Here is an 8151-nt window from a genome sequence, read left to right on the forward strand (position 1 = left end):
CGGGGGAAGAGGGGGAGGAGATATTTTCGTGGGGAGGGGAGTGGGTGTCGGTGGGGGTCGGGGTCTCACCGAGTGGGGGGATAAGGAGAGTGGGCGAGGCCGGTTGGGCCGGTGGTTGGGCCAGCAGGGCTTTGGCCTGCTGGGCCGGAGACCAGTGGGGGGGGGGGTTCTCTTCTCTTTTTTTTGTTTGTTTTTCCCTTTCGTATTTTCTTTCTTATATTTATTTTCTTTCAAATTGTTTTTGTTTTGTAAATCATATAGTTAGCACCAAAATTAGTAATAGTAGTTATACCACTAGTATAATTATGTTTGTAGTTATAAAAATAAGTTTTCAATAATTTAATCATTTAAGAGATGTTTAAATAATCGTTTCAGCTACTGTTTTACTTATCTTAGAACAATTAGTTACTTTATAAAAATGTGGTTTCTTCACCAAAATAATGTATGGATTATTTGTCGTAAACGGACATTTTAGTTTTAATGTTTTGAACTTTTGTTGTTTAACTTGATTTTCAAATTTGAATTTGGATCGGTTTTTGAACTAACCCAAGATCATCTACTGTGACAGAGGTGACGGGGCATCATTAACGGGGTTTACTGTAACCTAATTATCCGGGCGTCACAATTCTCCTCCACTACAAGAAATCTCGTCCCGAGATTTAAGAGGGGTCTTAGGGGGAAACGTTTGGTTACGAAATTCTAATGAATCTTCTCGGTCTAGGTTGCTCTTCTTGGAGAGGCCGATCCATTACGTTGATGTCTTCATCTCTCTGCTTCAGGTCATCATGATGAAGTCGACATCCTTTCTTCCAGAACTCCATCGTACTTACGAAAAATGATAAGGGGTATCTCCAGAAGAACTGACCTCTACAAGGTTGACTATCCGTTCGATAACATCGGGGAAGGTGGCAGAAAGTAACTCTCGAGTTGAAACTTAAGAAAATATCGAGAGGAAAGTAATGAGGTTTCATGGGATGCTTCGAGCGAGCAGGCAATCGTTCGATGCCTAATATGAAGTGTCGAAGGGGTTTAGAGCAATGTGAATAAGCATTGCATCAGATAGCAGAATAGATCACTGGGCAAGTGGCCCATGAATTACTTACAAAGTCAAGTGCGAGGAATAACTGTGACAACAAGGACGTACCGGAGAGTCAGGTTTTGATCCTGTTGAACTGTGGGTTATGGGCCCACCATGTGGGTTAAAGTAAGAAGGCCGTTGACATCTTGCACGATCATGTAAGTAAGGCATGTCAGAGGATAGCCCGTCAGTTATGTCGGCAACAACATCGGTACCAAGGGCGAGGGACGAAGAGAACCATTCTCCTGCTCGTTGAACGAGGCGGACCATTAGGCAAGTTCTCGTCCATCGATGGTTACCGGAATGTCATCAACAATAATAACAGGGTCTTACCGACACGATTGTACACCTAGGTGTGTACAAAAGCAGAAGAATATTACTGCTTAGATCATATAGATCACCAGAAAGGTTAAACCAACAGTGGAAGGAAATTATGTTTAAACACATATTTCAATGGTATATCCTTCCCAAGGACAAGCAGAGCAAGATATCCATGACAGGATACAAAGTAGAAAACCATTTAGGTAAGGGGGAAGGAATCTCATGATATTACCCATACAATGGTGTTAGGATAAGTGATAAATAAAATTTAGCATCGTGCTTCAAATGTTCCTGTTGAAAATCGGAGTACCATTGACATGCTTCGAGATAGCATTGACATGGTCTTCAGGTGAAGATCAGACTTTGGAAACACGAAGGATCCATCAGGAATAACTTGTAGAATAAGTCTTACAATTTCCTCATGGACGAATGGATAACCTTGCTGAAAAGGTATCAATAATGATAGGTCCTCCAGCCGGGGGGGGGGTGCTAGGCATGACATCATGTTACCGAGTCATCAAAGGATCAACATCATAACTCTTGGAAAGTTGTCCCAACTATCATATCTGACCGAGATTCAGATCCGATTGGTGTCAGGATACCTCAGACTTAGGATACCTGAGAAGGAAAGGTGCAACGCAAATCGACGAAATGACATTGCAAGATTCTCGGGAAATGAACTATGGAAGCAAGTTTCTGAAGCAATAGTTCATCTTTAAAGCAAGTTGAGGATGAGGAGGTGGCTGATGGGCTCGGCGATAATCCATCGAGATTTCCGACAAGATGGATTTCCACAATTATGTGAACAAGGAGATAACATTTGTCAGATCAAATGGTATAATGATGTATGCTCGAGGAAACATACTCAACTAAACATTGGTTGAAAGGTGCACCCGAATATGGGTTGGGTCGCACGATCAATGTTAGAGTGGTGACTTGACGAACAAAAGAATTAGAATGAAACTCGACCATTACTTCAAAGAGATAGGGTTGCTAGAAGGAAAGAATCCAAACAACACCGTTCACTTGTTGGAATTAACACAGGGACCAAGAAAGAATGGTGATGGTGAGAAGTGTTTCTATGTCAAGAATTCTCAAGAGGTGGAACAAATCTCAGAACATTCTTGACATAAAGGATGGTAATACTCCAAGGTAAAGAAGAACAATTGCTGGATAGCAAGGAACCCAAGGTATAACACCAAACATGTACAAGCTTGTGTTGGTGGGAAGGCAATAAAGTGGTCGATGATAATACAATTCATCGAGGGCAAGGATGGTATTTCTCATCATGAATTCAATTGATATCCTGGATGAGCTCAGAATGTTGATGATCATCACGACATAATTGTCGAGAGATTTCATGCAGATGTAGTCAATCAGCGACGACATCAAGTCAAAGGAATGATGAAGCAAGAGGTTATTGGAACCACAGTTACGACACAAACTCGAACTCAAGCTTGTTGTTTAAGATGAAAGGGTATGACGAGGAAGAATCGACGTAAGGTTAGTTCATCGTCGAAAATTGGTGCTCCGAGAATAAGGACCAGGTAGCACCGTTAGAATCGTCACGACAATGATATAGCCAAACAAGCTAGGAATGGCGTGATCGGGTACAACTCGTACTTATAGAAGCTTACTGAAGAGTTGTTGAACCGTAGAGCGGACTCGGTTCAGTTATCGGTGTCTTTGAGTGTTCAATAACTCCGAGCCCATGAAAAATTGTAATCGGTGAGTATGTAGTACTTGATGAAGAACTCATAAGGAATTATGCAGTTCCTAGATAATCTCGAGCTACCAGGGGGGTAATACTCGACGACAGATCAAAGTAGAGGTTGGACTGGGGTATTGCTCTGCAGAAGACAAGTGCTTAAACTTGCACGAGAATTGATATTTAAAGGAGAACATGGTCGGAACCACGATTGAAAAAGGCCAGATCCCAGATATAAAATGAACTTATACCAAGGGATTAATTAATTTTAAAAGAAGCTTCGATGAGAAGATCTACATCGTGCCTATGGGCATGAACACAAGTTCAAGGTCGACTCCCACTTCTCCAATGCATAACCTTTCATTCACTTCTCTCGTTCGATGAAGTTGCAGTGTTGAAATTTTATCTGGTGAAGCACCAGAAGAGTATGACTCGTGAAAACTTTCGGGTTCACACGGTTTAGAGAAGGCATATGTTCAACCCACAGGGGCTTCTTAGAAACGTATACCACAAGTTTCAAGAGTAAATAACACAAGCTCGAAAGTAGAGCAAGGTTGAGAAAGTAGATGATACAATTATCAAGGGCATTATGTATCCAAGGGAAGGCTCACAAGGTTATTGAATATGAAGGATGCTGACGGATAAAATCCAACAATGGGCCTGATGGTCCACAAGGGATCTGACGTGAGCATCGGTACTCAACTAGAGGAAGCAAATTATAGAAACAACTGACTAACTCAATTGTCAAATGCAAAGGAATTATGATTTCCAAATCAAGGGATCAGAAGCAATGCTCTGATTAGGGGTGGATAAGTTGAATAGCCTTAGGGTACAATCAAAGACAATTGGATTGGTCGAGAACCAATTCCATTTAAAAGGATGGCAGCTCAGCCGGAAAATTAATTTATAAGGATCAATGATGATTGCGTGTATTCGCAAACATATTGAGTCAACGGACTCAAAATGATAATGGCAAGGAATGTCATTAAGACTACGAGACTTATGGGATTAACCATAATGCAATCAAGCAAGAATTTCAAGAGCCAAAGGCTCCAGAGGGTTTTCGGAAGATCAAATATTATTTTGAAGACTTTTGTAAAACACAAGAACAACTGGGGATGAGCGGATACTCGGCAAGCGCGAGTAATTATCCGTAGGGGTATTCATGCAGCAAGGAACTGCAGGGCAGTAAGCGTAAAGAATTCTCGGAATATCGAAGAGTATTTCAGGACATCTTGTAATAACAAGAGCAACTGGGGATGACAATATGAACGATAGGTGTAAGTAGTTATCCAGAGGGATTTATCGATGGAAGTGAATTGCAAAAGCGATGGCACATAGTCTCGAGAGCACATCGTAGAGTATCTTCGGAATCTTCTGGTGCAGCAGGCGGTCATCGGTAACAAGTGGCTCTCCGGGAGAAAGTACTTGCGAGAACCTAAAGTTAGTTTTGTTTTTAGCGAAATCATTTAACCCGAATAGAAGAGAGTTCAGAATCCCAGAGTAAAGGTCGAGGAATAAAAGATCCTAATACCACCCAATGGCGACGTGGGCCCGTAAGGCACACAGCCATGTTAGTAAAAGTTTTGTAAAGTCTAGACTCGACTTCGGCCAAGGAGTGTGGAAGGGGGATTCCTACAGGCAGTCGGCTCTGATACCAACTTGTGACGCCCCCGATTCAATCGTACACTAATCATGCACGCAAATGTGTACGATCAAGATCAGGGACTCACGGGAAGATATCACAACACAACTCTACAAATAAATAAGTCATACAAGCATCATAATACAAGCCAGGGGCCTCGAGGGCTCGAATACAAGTGCTCGATCATAGACGAGTCAGCGGAAGCAACAATATCTGAGTACAGACATAAGTTAAACAAGTTGCCTTAAGAAGGCTAGCACAAACTGGGATACAGATCGAAAGAGGCGCAGGCCTCCTGCCTGGGATCCTCCTAACTACTCCTGGTCGTCGTCAGCGGGCAGCACGTAGTAGTAGGCACCTCCGGTGTAGTAGGGGTCGTCGTCGACGGTGGCGTCTGGCTCCTGGACTCCAACATCTGGTTGCGACAACCAGAAAGAAAGGAAAGGGGAAAAAGGGGGGAGAAAGCAACCGTGAGTACTCATCCAAAGTACTCGCAAGCAAGGAACTACACTACATATGCATGGGTATATGTGTAAGGGGCCATATCAGTGGACTGAACTGCAGAATGCCAGAATAAGAGGGGGATAGCTAGTCCTATCGAAGACTACGCTTCTGGCAGCCTCCGTCTTGCATCAAGTAGAAGAGAGTAGTTGAAGTCCTCCAAGTAGCATCTCCAAGTAACATCTCATAGCATAATCCTACCCGGCGATCCCCTCCTCATATCCCTGAGGTAGAGCGACCACCGGTTGTATCTGGCACTTGGAAGGGTGTGTTTTATTAAGTATCCGGTTCTAGTTGTCATAAGGTCAAGGTACAACTCCAAGTCGTCCTGTTACCGAAGATCACGGCTATTCGAATAGATTAACTTCCCTGCAGGGGTGCACCACATAGCCCAACACGCTCGATCCCATTTGGCCGGACACACTTTCCTGGGTCATGCCCGGCCTCGGAAGATCAACACGTCGCAGCCCCACCTAGGCTCAACAGAGAGGCCAGCACGCCGGTCTAAACCTAAGCGCACAGGGGTCTGGGCCCATCGCCCTGAGCACACCTGCACGTTGCGTGGGCGGCCGAAAGCAGACCTAGCCTAGTGGCGTTCCAGTCCAATTCGGCGCGCGCCGCTCCGTCGCTGACGTCTGAAGTGCTTCGGCTGATACCACGACGTCGGGATACCCATAACTACTCCCACGTAGATGGTTAGTGCGTATAGGCTCGTAGCCAGACTCAGATCAAATACCAAGATCTCGTTAAGCGTGTTAAGTATCCGCGAACGCCGAACAGGGCCAGGCCCACCTGTCTCCTAGGTGGTCTCAACCTGCCCTGTCGCTCCGCCACAAAGTAACAGTCGGGGGCCGTCGGGAACCCAGGCCCACCTCTACCGGGATGGAGCCACCTGCCCCTTCAGCCCCCAACTCCGAACAGTATCACAGGTAATGTAACAGTGTAAAGTATATAGTATATGCCCGTGATCACCTCCCGAAGTGATCACAGCCCAGTAGTATAGCATGGCAGACGGACAAGAGTGTAGGGCCACTGATGGAACACTATCATCCTATACTAAGCATTTAGGATTGCGGGTAAGGTATCAATGACTGTAGCAACAATGACAGGCTATGCATCAGAATAGGATTAACGAAAAGCAGTAACATGCTACACTACTCTAATGCAAGCAGTATAGAGAAGAGTAGGCGATATCTGGTGATCAAAGGGGGGGCTTGCCTGGTTGCTCAGACAAGAAGGAGGGGTCGTCAACTCCGTAGTCGAACTGGTCAGCAGCAGCGTCGGTCTCGTAGTCTACCGGAGAGAAGAGGGGGAAGAAATAATGAATACAGAGCAAACAAAGCACCACAAAATATATCAAGGCAATACGCGGTGTTCGGTGTGCCCTAACGCGGTAGTAGGTGATACCGGTGAAGGGGGGAAAACCCCCGGGAAAGTATTCCCGGTGTTTCGTGTTTTCGGGCAGAGGAGCCGGAGGGGGAAAGTTGCGAGTTCGATAGGTTAGGAGGGTGTGGCGGACAAACGGGTTGCGTATCCGAAATCGTCTCGTCGTTCTGAGCAACTTTCATGTAGAAAGTATCTTAATCCGAGTTACGGATTAAAAGATATGATTTTCTAAAGATTATATTAATTTCTGGAATTTAATTAATTAATTATTTAATTCGAAAAATGGATTTATGACGTCAGCATGATGTCATGCTGACGTCAGCAGTCAACAGAGTTGACTTGGTCAACCTGACATGTGGGTCCAGGGGGGACCCACCTGTCATCCTCTAATTAGGTTAATTAGGGTTTAGGCTAATCTAATTACAGTTTAATTAAACTTAACTAGCTAATTAAATTAATTAAACCGGATCAATTAACTTAATTAATTCATTAGTTAATTGATTAATTAATAATTAATTTTATTAATCATTTTTATTTTTATTTAATAATTTTATTTTTAATTCTTCTTCTTTTTTTTAACCGTTCTGGGGGTGTGGGCCCCCGTTGTCATAGGGCCACTAGGACTTAGCGGATCGGGCGGTTAGCGGGCGTTGGGCGCAGCGGGCGCCCGTCCGAGAGGAGGGCCGAGCGGGCGCATATGGGCGCCGGTGCAGGGGGCGGTGGCCTGGGGCCAGCAGTGAAGGGTGGGGCGCGGCCAGCGCGTGGCCACAGGAGGCCAAGGTCAGGTGCGGCGCGGCCATGGGCGCAAGCGGGCACGGCGAGATCAGGGCAGCGGGCGAGCACGCGCGGAGCGAGCTCCGGCCATGGCGGCCGAGCATGGGGACGGCCTCAACGGCGACAGATCGAAGCAGGGGGAGAGGGGATCCGGGTGCCGGAGCACGGCAACAGGCGGGCGAGGCGAGGGGTGGCGCCGGAGTGGAGCCCCGGGGTGATGGACGCAGGGCGCCGCCCGAATGCAGGGGCGTCGATGTGCGGGCGGCCGCCGTGGGCGACAGCCGGTGGCGGCGTCAGGAGGCGGAGCCGGGGGGGGTTCTAGGCGACGTCGTGGCCTCGCGGGGCACCGGTGCGCGGCAGCAGAGGCCGGTGCGGTGCGGCCCGGTGCGAGGCAAGGCGGGGCTTGGTCGACGCGGGGAGTGAAGGAGGGAAGAGGCGATGCTCCATCGGCGATGGCCGAGCGCGGCCCGGGCGCAGCCAGCAAGGGCCGCGTCGGGCGCGGTGCGGGTGTGCGCGGGAAGACAGAGAGGCGGGAGAGGGTGAGCTCACGGGGGAAAGCAGGGGACGGGGCAGTGGTGCTCGTGGGGTTGACGGGGACGACGGCGATGGGGAGGCAGGCCGGCGGAGAGGAGGAAGCAGGCCGGCGGGGGGGAGCTCCGGCGTGGCGACGTCCACGCGAGGCGGCGAGGCGGCTTCGGGCGGCGACCTCCTCCTCGATCCCGATCCAATCGGGGGAAG

This window comes from Triticum aestivum, chromosome 7A, assembly GCF_018294505.1.
Source record: "Triticum aestivum cultivar Chinese Spring chromosome 7A, IWGSC CS RefSeq v2.1, whole genome shotgun sequence".
NCBI classification, from domain to species: domain Eukaryota; kingdom Viridiplantae; phylum Streptophyta; class Magnoliopsida; order Poales; family Poaceae; genus Triticum; species Triticum aestivum.